The following is a 14,907-nucleotide window of genomic DNA, read 5'->3' as shown; positions in this document are numbered from 1 at the left end:
TTTCAGGGGAAAAGTGAGAAATATTTTTTTTTTTCGCATTTTTGAGGCTTCGATGTGAGAATTGAGAATTGACTTTTTTTTTGTTTTTACACATCTCTCCACCGTGTAATTAATATTTATTTTCGATCTTGGGAGGGGCAGAGACGGTGTGAGTAGAATTTTGGATTTTTCAGTGGATTATTGGGCGAATTGAGAGTTTTGGAAAAAATTTTTTCGCCGTCAGAGGGGGGGTGGGAGGTGACGATTGTGATGCGCTGTGGGGGACACGCAGTGACATGACGCCACGGGGGGAGGACGGAGGGAAATCCGTTGTTCTCGGGGTACAAGTGGTGAATTACAAGTGTTTTTCGTGATTTTCTGGGATGAAGTGGTGCATTTGTGTTTATTGAAGCCCAGGCAGGACTGGGAGAACGCGATTTTCGAGAGGAAAGGTGGGAAATATTTTTTTTTCGCATTTTTGATTCTGTCGGTGTGAGAATTGAGAACCATTATCATTTTTTTTTCTCTCTGACGCAATAGCTTCGGTCTGTGAGATTTTTATAGCTTGTGAAAGGTTTATAGAATTAAATATTTAATAATTTTTTTTTATTTTTACAGAGTGATGAATATTTGGCGATAAATTCGATTTCCTGGGGAATGAATCCATCACCCGAGAGTCATTGCTGTGGAATCCAGTATTTGGAGTTTTCCAAGGGTGAGTCCTGTCATTAAATTATTTTTTTTTTCCAGAGTAATTTTTGCACCTTCATTAATTAATTATTATATATTGCCTCGTGTACTGGAACGCAATAAATCGGTCAAATGAAGCATCACAGATCGATATGGCATCCAAATCACGTAGCGTATGACACATATGCACCTCAAGGCATTTCTTATACCGTATAAAGTAACAAAATGTAATAGAGAGGAGGGGGAATACGATTCGATTCGAGGAAATCGCGGGAAAACATTGGATATAAGTTTCACGGTGTATTGCAGGATGAATATCGATGAGGACACACCGGATGCAACGTAGCATCCATTCATGAATGTTTTTTTTTTTCATAGAAAGAATGTTCATAATGAGAGAAAATTATTTATTGCTTCTCTCCGCGAGATATTTCACACATTTTCTTCGGGATATTCAACTACTAGTCGATCTCAATCTAGAGAATAAATTTTCCCGTTTTATCATTACGTTTATCTCGGGTTTTTACTGTCTTTGCGGATTATTTATTGGCAGAATTAAAAGGAGAAAATTTTGTGAGAAAGAAACCTAGAAACAGCCGATAAAATCGACAAAAACTCGTTAATTAGTGCAACCCACCCATCACTATCGACTGAAACTGTCCATTAGCGGTGTTGAGGACACAGAAAGCCTCAGAGGCATCGACAACGCTCTCAAACTCACTGGAGAGGTTCTTGACCGATCTGTCCTGTCATTGGAAACTGAAACGTGCTCTGAGGGGGCCCCATGTCCATGTTGTCATCATACCCGACTTTGAGGTTAGACATGCGTCCTAGAGGGTGCGTGTGCCTCACATTTTATCCATCTGAATTCTCGTGTCTTTTTTCTCTCCCTTTTTTCCCCCCATTTTTTAGTCAAGTTTATTCTCGAGATCACCATGGGCATAATTAGCCGTTGGGAAACGCACGGTGCTTTCACCTATTGGTGTGTGTCGCTGGTTTAACTAACAAAGGGAACGTAGAGACAATACAATGGGACGATTAGTGATACTTTGTACGCGCTTTCGACACTGTCCTTTCATCTGTCATTACTCGGGATATTTTTCTTACATTGAAGACTGTTTTCTCGGGCCATTGAATTTTTTGCCGGAGCCAATAAGTTTCAGGTTATGAGGACGGAATCCAGGCATTTAATTTTTTTTTATTCGTTACTATATAATAACGGAGGAAAATTAATTAATGAGGTCACACTGGAGGATGACGTCTGCGAAGTTAAAGGAATTGACAAGGGAACAATTATATTAGAAGAATTTTATAATCGAAGAAAATATTTCTATTATTTTACTGATTGCTTTTTTTTTCGTGGAAAACTGGGGCTTTAAAACTGGAATCAATGTAGGTAGATCGAGAAAACGAGTATCCAATGTGTTTCGTCTCGGTTCTAAAACGCGAAAAACCGGCACATTGAAATACACGTACATTAAATACACACATATTGTGGATAATACCCACTCCAACGTTCCATTTTATTGCCGATTGAACGAGTGGATAAAGAAAATAGGCCGGTAGTGGCTTGCATACTTTGAGAGGTGATATTCAACGAGCAGAACTGAATATTCAGTACAGCTCTATCATATGAAAATGAAGAAATTAATAATAAAGAGATTTCTCAATTTTTCAACACATACCTATCAATATTACGTGGCGTCTAAACGGTGCAATTTTTTTTATTCAGCTCTCGTTTTAATTTATGATTTATTTTAATGGAGAAATTTATTTAATTAATTCATTTCGATTGGAAATTTGGTATTCAGTCACATCCGCAATGCGTAACGGGATCCAGTCTCGATGCCAAATCGAAACAATTGTTTCAGTTCGTCAAAATAAACTAACGTGGAATGAAACGTTTGAGTGAATGCCAACGTATTACGGTTTCAATGGCTTCATTATTGTCATTTTTGTTTTCATCGGTGTGGCGGTTCATAATCGATATTCCCACGGAACGTGAATCGATATTTGTTGTTATCGGAGACATGCAATGGAATTCACTGCCGTGAGAAATTATTCGCAAGATGAGAAAATGGAATTTTTTTTTTCACTTCTGAATGGAAGTATTTTATTAAAAATTTCATTGACATTTTTATTCAATCCCGGTTTATGATTCGAACGTTTTGCAATTTTTATTTCGCAGTTTACGGAATTCATTTTAACAATTGATTTCACGTATTATAAAGGAAAAAGGAGGTGCGTTACGTGCTTTCCGTGCATGCAAGTGCGAAGGAAGTAGGCATTCCATTAAAATTCAATTCACGGTGATAAAAATTTTTGAAAGATTTTTCCCCCTCGATTCATTCATGAAATAAATTGAAATTCGTTGCGAAAATGATTTTTATGCGAGAGTTCTTTGCTTTTGTCCCCATATTTAGGGGATATTATGAACATTACAGTAAAATTGACGAGAAAAATTTCCTGCGATATTTTTCTTGGGGGATTAATAATTACTGAAATAAATAACAAAGATGTGGGAAATTCGCTGACTAGTCTGTTATACTCAACTATTTAATTCATTCGATACGTAGTTGATTATCGCCGGTTATTAAACTCCAATTAATGACCCCCATAACCAGTCCTACAAGCGAAACCCTCCCCCATGCACCGTAATTTCCGTATCACGTATTAGTGTGTGAATTGTGGATACAGTGGATCTCTTTCTCTTGGAATTACCACTCGTGTATTTAATACGTGTTATAGACACATATGATGGAACACTCTCAGGCGGATCCTGTTTCAAACCACAGAGATGCCAAGACTTCGTGAACAGCCTCAAATCCAACAATCCAATACCTTGACGAAATAACAATTTTTTCAATTACCCTCTTAACTTTTACGGTTTTAAATTCCGCGAAAATTGAAAGAAAATAATAAATAATTGACTTGTCAATTCCATTACTCCCGAAAAATTGGATTGTAAGAGAAAATTGAAGAAATACGGGGGGAATGTTTCAATGAACATCAGAGAAGTTCATAGAGAAGCTCGTAAATCGTGCATCGATGGCCTTACGATCCACATTATAAATCAAGCGTTGCTGAGGATTGATGCAAACGGTAGGGGCCTCACTACCACAACCACCTTTTTCCTCCCATGTTTTTCAATCCATCGGGCGCGGGTGGGAAAAAGAGGCGAGGTGAGGAGTGAGAGGAGATGAAAACACGCGGTTTGGTCCAGTGAACAAAACGGCTCTTTATGACCGCTTGCGGGCGTTATCCATGCACATGCATTGGACACCACAATTTATCCCCGATGTCCATCAAATTTTTTTTTCCGTAAATTTCTACACATAATTTCAATTTACAATTGTTGTACAATCAACGATAAAATATTACCCCGAAACTTTCTTTCTGCCAATTAAATTTTTTTTTATTGTAATCAATTGGTGATAAATTTATTAGCCACGAATATTTTCGAGAATGTGGGAATTCGTCAAGGTCGCAGGACGGGGGTCTCGTAAATTCTAAAAAAAAAGGAAAAAGGGGATTAATGGGGAGAGGAAGTAGTTCGGGGCTGGACGGTGTCCAGGGGTGAAAGAGGGAGCGTGAAGTATCCCACTGTGAAATTGAGCCGTTAATTCTTTCTACCTCTCGTCGCCACCGAAATTACCTCTAGACGGGGAAAATCAACAATGGGGGAAAGAGGGGCAATATTATGACAGTTTGTTCTTTTCGGGAACTTGAAGAGACACTCGAGTACCTATCGACCTCAATGTGTGAGATCAGCCGAGAAACCGATGTGTGAATTTTTTTTTTTTTCAATTTTTTATCGAAATAATTCCGATTTACACAAGATTTATTTTTTGTTGAGAGCGATAAATTTACGGAGTGGCAAAATTTCCGGGGGTAAATTACTATTTTATTTCGGAAGGGAAAGAAATGGAATCTCAATTTTTTATTCGCTTTCATCAATTTTTTGCTAGATTTTTTCTATTGTGTGATTTATTTCTTGTGGAGCTTCTAGTGATTTTTTTTTAACCGGATTGGATTGCAATGAAAAATCAATTGCCAACTGTCATTTGCTCATGAAATTTCAATTTTATTTTTGGTGGTGAGGATTCGCGGATTTTATTTGGGTCAGAGGGGGTAAATATTGGTGGTTTTGGGAATTATTAGTGAATTGTAAGTACAGATCTCTCATACGTAGAATCAACGAAAAATTGGCAAACTCGGGCGTCTGGAAGGGTGCTCATAAACTGTCAGACTGTAAATCACTGGGTTTTATGGTGGTTGCACGTTTGCCAACCTTTGCCTGATGAATTCCTTACTCGGCGGAACGGCTATTTCTCCCTTTATCCTTTTTTACAATATTTCTTTTTTCCCAACCCCCTTTCGTTTTTATTCTCCTCGAGACAGTTGGGCAGCGAAATAATGACTATTTTCCAGTTTAAAAAAATTCATTTAAATTCTTCTCACGAAAGAATAGAGTTATTAAAACATACGAATTTCTATAAAAATCTTTCAATTTTTGTCCGTAAATTGTATTTCTATCAGTCCCAAAAAATTGAGGCGAATATTTTTTGCAGGACTTTAACCACTCCCACAATATTAAATCCACAAATGAGAAAATGGTAATTTCGCGAGTTTGCGCAAGTTATTCTTCAATCCCATTGGTCTGTCATCCCCTTGGGTTTGGAACCAACGAGTCGAGGGTGACTTGAGCCACGGTGGGCGTTTCACCCCGTTTTTACCCTTCAACAGCTCGAGACTAGACTTATCCCGGAAAATTCACCACCGGGGTACTCAAGAGGTGCAATATCAAATCGCGTTTTTGCACCGAAAATTAGAATAATCCGATAATTCGTTACTGTTACCACCAGAAACCGAGTGAGAAACAATTTCTCAAGGGGTTTTTACCCTCAATTTGAATATCTGAATAATCGCTATCACGTTTGGGCGTTACCGAAAAAACCGGAGATTTTGCCTGTTGATGACATCTTTCCCGCGCGTTTCAATTTTTTTAAGACACCAAAAACAATTCGACAGGGGAATTACTCGAGAAATTTCAAAATATCAGAATTTTTTCGCTAAAGAAAATGTGCAAATTTTCAGATATTCCATTTCGATTTTAGAATATATCAGAGACCCCTTGATATATCGCCTTTCCCACGCAATAAAAATGGAAAAATCTCCCACGGAATATTTGAAATGACCCATATGTGAAGAATTCATTGAATATCCCATGAAATATAATTCACCTCGCGTATGACAGTAGCATAGCACGCGCTGTGACAGTCCTTCTGGCATTTACAGTTGATTTCCTGGCACAAACTAGAGAATCTAAAGGAGTTGTCGATAGTGGGGGCAATTCACCGTGCGCTTTCCTTCTTTCATTTTCATCTGTCTTCATTCCTCCTTTTTATTTAACCCAGGGGCCACTGTACTCTTTTTTAAAAACCCGCCACGAGTGTATTATTGTCATTCCAGGGGGCGCGAACCGCTTCAACGACACGTTCGCGATATCCGGTGAAGCTACGTGACGTCATAACACGCTGTGTGGCGTTTCCGTAATAAAAAAATTATCAAATACCTCAAATTTAACGATTTTATGTTTTTTTAATATTTTTTATGACAAAAAAATAGGCTGACCATTGGAACTTTCAAAAAAATATTCACCAATTGCTTAAATTATCATTTTATCACCTTTTTCAATGTCTTTATTAAAAAATCGTTTTTTAATATTCTGGTTGTTGAAAAATAAATTTTTCGAATGTTTATTTCCCTTTAAACTCGATGTTTTGACGTGATATTTTTTTTTTGTTAACACGTGCGTCTGTGTTCTGTATTTCATTCGACAAAAATCTATTAGTCAATATTTTAATTTCTTCCGTGAATTTCTGGTGATTCACATACATCAGGATTTCAAGATATAAACAAGAACGTTGATAAATCAATTCCGCAAACGTAAATATAGACAAGTAGGGATACGTCGACTTATTCCCTTTTTCATACCGTAAATAAAGTCTGGGGTGAACACTCGAGGCGCAGGAATTTCAACAAAAACCCAAAACATTGCGTTTAACACGTGGCGTCGTCACATGATACACCGTTAAAAAATTTTGACTGCTTTTTTCGAGATTTGGACACGATAAATTATTCAAGTAACAATGACACTGAAATTGCGGGGAATTTCGTCCTTGGAAGATTAATTTTCCGATAAATTTATCAATTCTTTAATAATCTTTTCGTTTAAGAAGTTCGTCGATTTTTATTTACACGATTCTATCATTGGGAATGAGGAATTCCAAAGTTATTGGTACGACAATTAGGTATTCAGCATGGGTGTCTAGTGATGTTGTCAATCGGTGTCATACTTTTTCGTCAAACCCTTTCATAGGTTTAATGCTGGTTATACACGTGAGCCTTTGATCCACCGACTTAACGTACTTCCGCCTTTGTCGAAGAATTTACGACCGAACTTTTCGGATCCGATGTCTGAAATTCGGCAGCCAAAGTTCAACATCTAATTGTTATAAATCCGCATGAAGTATTTATCTAAATACATCGATTACTGTAACCTAAAAAATATTTCCAGAAATTGTTATACAATTTAATAACTTTGCTTATTCACTCGTGCTGTTAACAGCTCGTTGATAAAATGCAATAAATAGTTGAACTTGAAGAAAAACTTGCTCACGAGCTGTCATGTTTCTCGGCTAATACAACCTGCCTCGAACAACCGACCAACTAAACCTGAAAATACTAATGAAAAGAGCCTAGAAAATACAGAAGAGAGAAACTGTCTGGCAGGCGGAACGGATGCGCAACACGAAATGAAATAATAATTCACGTAATTACAATATGTTAAGCCCCAGGAGCGTATCTATCCTCGGAGATAGAGAGATGATTGTTAAAAACAAAATAAGAAGTAAAAAGTCGTTTAACTCGGGTTGAAAAAGCAAAAATCAATGAATACACACCCACGAGTTGGCCGGCTGTATTAACGACTGGTGAGTCCCATTAAGCTGTACGCGGGCTATTATATACCTAATGCATTATGGGCCTCAATGATAAAGAAAAACGGCCCGATGTATTGTGCCCAAGCGCTTGCTCCGACACGTCAAATATGTGTGCACTGAGATCCATGATGCTGTGTGGGTGTGTTTGCCTGCCCGGCGGACCACATTCCTACGGACCTGGACCCCAAGCCCCCCTAAACCCCCCTATCCACCTACTTGCCACTCATCTCCCCATTTCCCCCTCCTTTCACCCCCACCCCCTAAAACACATCCTTTTCCAATTACCCAAATTTTTCCGCCATTGGCTAATTAGCTGAATTAATTTTTTCAATTAATGAACAATTGAAATTTAAAATAATTGATCATTGAAAAATTCGCAGTAGCCTTATTCGCACGCTGGAAAATATATATGGATTTGTCAATGTTAATTGTAAATTAATTTGAGAATTCGAGAGAATATATTTAAAAGTGGAGGGTGAGGGGTGAATTATTGCCATTAAACGTGAGAAACCATCAGGTGTTCTTGATGAATAGGGGAGGGTGGGCTACCTGGGGATATTCCGTAAAAAACGGGATTCGTCATAAATGATTTTTCCCAACCCCTTTCGCTGTGGAAGAGGCACCCGGAGTGCCTCAGGATCCCGTTATAGTCAAAAGGGTGTCCCGTTTTTTTAAGGGCTTCTTACCTAATAGTTTTCTCACACTGGGAATATCCCATATGCGCAGTTGTCGAAACCCTTTTTTTTAGACAAAAAAGATGAAGGTTAAAAAAAAATTGGTAAACAGGAGGAATGGGGACGACCTGGAGTACCTCAGGGTCCTGGGAAGTTCGTGAATATCACTAGAACCGAATTTTTTTTTTGTATGAAAAGGAAAAATTGCAATATAAAAATTCAGCCTAAAAAAAATCGGAGAATCAATCAAATTGATTGACTTACCCTTTTTTTTAATTGGAAGGTTCAAGAATTAATTTTCACAGTTAAGATTTTTGTGATTGCATTTTGTAAAAGGAAAATTGGCATTTTTTTTTGGAAACAAATTGAGATTTATCGTAATACGATATTTTAGATGGGTATGGGCCCAGGACGAATCCACTAATCTGACCTATTTAACCTCACCCGATGACTAAAAACCCCGGATACCTTTTTCAACCCTTTACCTAACGGAATCAAAACGTTTTTTCCCACATTATATATTTAGCCCGGAATTCCCATAAAGAGGAGAGGTGAAAAATAAAGGGAAGTGCAGACCCAAGGGCACATCCTGCCAATGGAGCCCCAGGGTGTGGAAAAAATCATATCCACCGAATTCAAATTGAGAAAAAAAATCATAAAATAATATTCCGAATGCCCCGAAGGAACCAGACGAAGGGAAAAAACTTTCTCGATATAACTCGAGAATCTTTTACATAAAAAAATCTCCAAACAATTTATTTAAGTCTCGAAATTTCGAGTTTTCTAACGTTGAGAAATTTTTTCCCTCCGCAGCTGGCACCGGAAGATGAAATAATGAAACCGACTGTCGGATTCACCCGGAAAAAGGGGTGACAAACCCTTTCCATGTTTTTTAAAAAGCAAATGGACACCTCCGAGTCCAAAAATATACGTAACACATTTTCCAAGTTTTCTCTCCTTTTTTTACAAAGAGAATTTTTTTTCTGTTTTCAGGGTGATGAGACTGGGGAGACTGGACCATATGGCGTGCGGTGAGTCGTTGAGAAATATTCATATTCCATACTGGAAATGGTTCTAAAATTAATTCAGGGAGTCGGCGGTTCGGTATCTGTTCACATTATTTCCTTCGTGATCGTGAGTTTACCGCAATTTTCTGGTTCATCCAATTTTTTTTGGGGAGTCTAGGGTTGTCCAATGCCCTTTCGAGGGTTGTTCCAGAACCAGATATCCCTCGGACATCAGTGGTTGCTTCGTACGCATGTCTCGTGCACTCGCAGGTCGCGAATTCTTCCATGCCAACTTATGTTGACAATAATTTCCACAGCATTCAATTTTTATAACTTTTAAATGACCTAAAAAAATACTATCGAATTATCGAGCTGAAAATAATGAATTATTTGAGTAGAAGCTGCTCTTCTTCACTTTATCCGCGATTTTTCTGAATCCAGTGAAACATTACATTAATATCACTGACTACGGACTCTGAAATTAATCCCATCAATACATACATTAACATCAAGCTGTGGGAACGTTGGAAATTCAACAATCCACAACGGAAATTCAAGAACCCGAGACAATCGGGTGAGAGTGTCGTCTGGTTCGTGATCGAATTATCGGAATCCCTCGCATTCCACCGATCGTATTCGCGAGTCGACTCTCAAGACCATTGACCGGTTAAATGAACGAATCCAAAATAAATTAACCAAAACCGCTGGTTAAAAGCTCCCGATAAAAAAAATCCATAAAAATTGAAAATCGAAAAATTCTCCCAATCCACTCCTACTAGTTGCTGGGCATATGTGGATGCCGAAGGGATCAAGGAAATCTCGTCAAAGGACATTTTTCCAGGGAAACACAATTTTCCCCCAAAAAATGTCCCACGAAAATTTCCCTGAAACCGCAGTAATTCCCTATGAACCACCCAAAATAATTTTTTCCCAATGTAGAAAAATCCTTGACCGAAATTGATAACTGAAATATCGATAAAGCCCAAAATTGATTCACCCACCGCCAACACCACCCTCTCCACCCTGGGCGGTACCAGGGCGTCTCCCCCTCCCCTTCCTTCCCCACCAAAACCGCCGAACCTCTACCTTCCACCGGTAGAGGCTCCCCTCTCACCCAAAACTCGTGAACATTTCAGTCGTCTCGCACCGCTCGAGTCACGCGTGTCAGACTTATCCCCAACCACTCATACACGGGCCAATTACCACCCCCACCCCCATCGAGATAAAGAAAAAAAAATGACGGGGAAGAAAAAAATAAACGGAGCCACAGCAAAAAAAAATTGAGTCATCCAAATAGTCGCGGGCTCGGGATTCGAAAACACGCAGCAAAATTTGAATTCAAATCCCAATGATTTGAAGGGAAATTGTTTTTGACATGTTCCCCCTCTCTGGGTGTACTGTACCCCCACTCGGTTAATTCTCTCCGCCCCCACCAGTGGTGGTGAAAAAAAAAAAACGCCCGTTTAAACTCACTCATTTGCCCCTTCCCTCCCTGACCCTTGGGAGGCGCGCGCTGGCACTTGGCGCTGGTTTTTCGTCGGCCAGTGGTGGCCCCACGGTGGTATCGTGCACCCCCGATACACGCGAGGTCTATTCCGTGTGGACTATTCACCGCGTGCTCCGTTAAAATATTTTACCGTAGAAAATAACAATTTTTTTCCCGGCGACCAGAGACTATTTTCGGTCGGGAAATAGTCCAGTGATGATTGGCATGAAGAAGTGGATTAAACGTGTGATTTATTGATAATGAGTGAATCCAGGATTTTTAGTATCGATTGATAATTCATTGTTGATTAATTACTGTGGTACTAGTGAGTCGGGATTTTTTGTTGTTTTGTGAAGATTTTGGTTATTTCTTTGATTTTTATTTTGGATTGAGTGGAAAATGATCGGATAACTTGGGAATTATTTGGTGTGATTTTGTGGTTTTTGGGGGGTGTGCAGCCGGTTTTTGGTGGTGATACTACAGTGATGGTGACGGCCTAGTGATTGACAGGACAACGGGAATTACTCGTTAATGGATACAAGGTAATTACATCCTTGGTCATTGGAATTTATTATTTCGATCGGTTTTTTGGTTCTCGATACAGAAAAAAAATTCAATAAAAATGATGTGAGAGGGTTGCCAATTGAGGGTGAAGTGTCCAGTGAAAAAGTTCCCCAATATTTTACCTCACGAATTACGAAACTCTCACGTAATTTTTGCTGAATTTTTATCTCCGTGTGTGGAAAATAGCGGATTAGGATTGCATTTGCAGACGGAATTATTGCGCGGAGGAAATGTCGAGGAAAATTCTTGTGCCGGAGAAAGCGCGCAATTTACCGATTATGGAAAATTTGAGTGCTGTTGAGGATACGTTATACATGTCTGAAAATATTCGATATTTATAACTTATCAACAGAGCGATCGAGCGTCGAAAAATATTTATAAGAAAATTGAAGGAAATTATTCAATCTTCTTTATAATTCAATTCAAATTTCTGGCGGTGACGTCTTTCTGTCAACTATCGATGCGAACAGAGAGAAATGAAGTCATAGTTAAATGGAGTTGTCAGCGTTAAAATTTTTCCAAGTTCTCTTTTAAGAAAATTAATCCGTGAGTCTGAATATAATTTCTATCGAAATCCGATGAAAATTGAATAATCAGGGACTTGAATATAATTCCGAGTAAAATTATCGGTATCGGAAGTACCGATGATTGAGAAGTATTGAATATTTATTGGCAATTGGGGAAAATTGATTGGAGAGAGGACTGAGAAAATTCCGTGAGGGAAAGAATTCTTCTTTCGTTTGAATTGTTTACTCCTGTGGTTTCAATTGAATTCAATTGAATTCAATTCAATTACATGCAAATGAATGTTAAATATCATTTGAATAACATTTACAAGTGGTTAGCTCATCTATTCCGAGGAGGGAATGAATTACGGAGTTATAATAGCCGAGCATCTCTATCCCCCGAGGATTTATCCATGGAAAGTCATTTTGGAATAAAATCATTCTATTTTTTTAATCCTTTTTGGTCATGCTGACAAAATACTGGAAATGTCGGGTTAATTATCCGCTCCGGAAACAATCAGAACTAATCACCTTCGGAAACGGAGCTGGACTGTCGTTGGAATGGCATTTACAATCATTAACATTATCGACTCAAATTTATTCTGAAATTACCTCTAGATTTTAGAAAATTCTGGGGAAAAAAATCGTAAAGAACTTGTACTTTCTCTCATTCTTTCTCTTTCACAAAAAAGTAATTTCCATTGGAGAAAAATGAAATGGTATTATAACTACGTAAATTGTAACCGTTGGAAATAGAAATTTAATGGACAGTTGTTAGAATTTAAAATAAATAGTCATATTAATATTATTATTCCAATCAATTTCATTCAATTCAATTCTAAAATTCGGAAATTTATTCTGCGCTCTTCGTTTTGCTCTTTTGAAAATGACCAGTCGTCCGTGAAATTTTCATTTAACAGTAAATGATTTTCCATCGTGGATTCATTAAATGGAAAAAAAATTGAATAAAATAAAATGCCTCATGAAACAATTGCGGAGGTGCATAGGTGGTCGCATTTCATGCGGCGGCTGGCATCGGCTTCCCTTTAAAGAGCCTCCAGCCTCTTGTTTTTCGTTGGCTCTTTGAAAATTATGATTGTTTGTCCCTGAGATTTACAACCCACCGCTATCTCCCAGAGAGGAAATACGCGATAATAAAAAAATACAATTTTCGGGAGGAGGGAAGAAAAAAAATTGAGAGTGGGGTTTAACTGAGATTAAAGAAATCGGAGAATTTACGAGAAAATTTTTCACCCCGAGGAGTTGGTGAATCCAATCTTCCTCGGTATCTTGTTCCTTCCTCATTTTTTTTTTCCCCTTATTTTCTCAGGCGGTGGGGGGGAACTTTCGCACTTAATCCAATAAACTGTGGTAACTGTGTTTGCCTTGACAAATCTCAGTGAATTGCTAACTTCTGTTTGAAAGATGCCGCGGATAACTCGAATTGACGACGAAAATTCTGTAAAAAATCCCACGAAAAGAGAGAAAAATTTAATTGCAAAAATGAAATTGAAAATGAATTCCCGGGGATACTAAAAAGCAAATTGAAAAATATTTGTGCAATAGCTTCGAAAAACTCTATTTAGTACTTTCGCATTGTTTTTACGACGCATTCTCCATTTTTTATTGTTTCCCATGTGCACACACACATCTCGGTCTCCTTACCTCTCTCTCCTCCCTTCTCTGCCGCCAACACCAAAGACATAATTTTTTTATTTCCCAAAAGAAACAATAACAACCGTAAAAGTGCGAGAGAGTGAGATAATCCACCACTGACATACGACTTCTTACGGGAATATGAAGGGTAGAGTCAGTGTGAAAAAAAAATCCCATAAAGTAGTGGAAAAGAGAGAGGAGAAAAATCCATCCCCATTGCCCAGGGCTTTTGAACAGAGGCAGGAATATCCGTAAATCCCAGGGAGAGACGAAAAATGGAACAAATCAGTTGCCGAAAACAGAGAAAAGAAAAAGTGAGGGGCGAAGAAAGGCAGATGTAAAGAAAGAGAGAGAATATCGTCGGAATTCCTCTTATGACGAACCACGCGTGATTTTTCTATTTATTTTTATTTATTTTCCTTTATTTCATCTCCCACCCCCTCCTCTTTCTTTCTCATTCGAGCCAGGGAGTTCTCGAATGTCTGGAGAGAGACAAGAGTCATTATGAGAGGGGGCCCTAAACTCAAGCCTTGGAAAGAGGTTTTCATGCTTTATTACACACTCCCGTGTTTTATTTATCCTCATTTACATTCCGTGTGTATTTAAAATTATTTATTCCCCCCGTAAGAGATTTTAGAATCGTAAACAATTTTCTTAACCTCGGAAAAAAAGATATTTCTCACTGTTTCCATTTTTTTGCCTCTTGTTATTACAAAAACATGGAAAATACGAGAGATACAGCCGAGTGATGGACGACGTACACATGTGAGCGCTCCCCCCCCTCTTCTCGCCACATAAATACCTCAAAAAATATCTCAAACGTGACATTAGCATGAAAACAGGCTGTCTCCACTCAATCTTGCCACACTCTAGATCATCGTAAAACTCTAGTTTATCAATTTCCACCCCCTCCTCACGAGCAACACTTGAAATAAATTTCGAGGTGGTGAAACAGTCGCCATTTTGATCGGCGAGTATCACCTGCCCAATGGGGCTCCCTCTTGCCACAATTTTTCTCCTTTTGTTTCTTTTTTCTCTCTCGCCTCAGCACTCAATTTAAATCAGTGACTCTGCTCCTTCGGCTTCTCTTTAATTTTCTTGTCTGTGTGCAGTAACCCTTGATGGCAAAAAAAGAGGGCCTTAGGCAACTCTTTTTTCATGCCCCCACTACCGTCCTAGTGGTGACCAAAAAAAAAAAGGAAATGAAAGAAAATGACCGAGCTATGGATAACGACCGGTTATTAAACCCGAGATAATTATCGATTTTAATTATCGAGTTGTGACCGGCCATTTTGGATTTAATGCCTTCTAGAAATCCGGCTTTAACCTACAAAAGGGATT

The 14,907-nt window shown here is 38.5% G+C and overlaps 1 protein-coding gene and 1 long non-coding RNA gene across 3 annotated transcripts in view; both read left to right on the top strand.

Annotated features, from left to right (window-relative positions):
• The first annotated feature begins 301 nt into the window (after positions 1-301).
• On the top strand, positions 302-9,378 carry LOC105265713 (uncharacterized). Its single transcript, XR_892093.1, has 3 exons — positions 302-431; positions 598-694; positions 9,341-9,378. It is a non-coding gene; the product is annotated as an uncharacterized lncRNA (long non-coding RNA).
• A 1,536-nt stretch (positions 9,379-10,914) lies between these two features.
• The window catches only part of LOC105265712 (uncharacterized), a 44,840-nt gene continuing 40,847 nt past the window's right edge, over positions 10,915-14,907 (top strand). For both annotated transcript variants that reach the window (XM_011303364.1, XM_011303363.1), the window contains exon 1: positions 10,915-11,382. The gene's annotated coding sequence lies outside the window, so the exon portion shown is untranslated. The remainder of the gene's footprint in view (positions 11,383-14,907) is intronic.

This window comes from Fopius arisanus, unplaced genomic scaffold, assembly GCF_000806365.1.
Source record: "Fopius arisanus strain USDA-PBARC FA_bdor unplaced genomic scaffold, ASM80636v1 scaffold00031, whole genome shotgun sequence".
In the NCBI taxonomy this organism is placed as follows: Eukaryota; Metazoa; Arthropoda; class Insecta; order Hymenoptera; family Braconidae; genus Fopius; species Fopius arisanus.
Note: the sequence above shows the minus strand (reverse complement) of the source record. Positions and strands in the feature narration are given on the sequence as shown.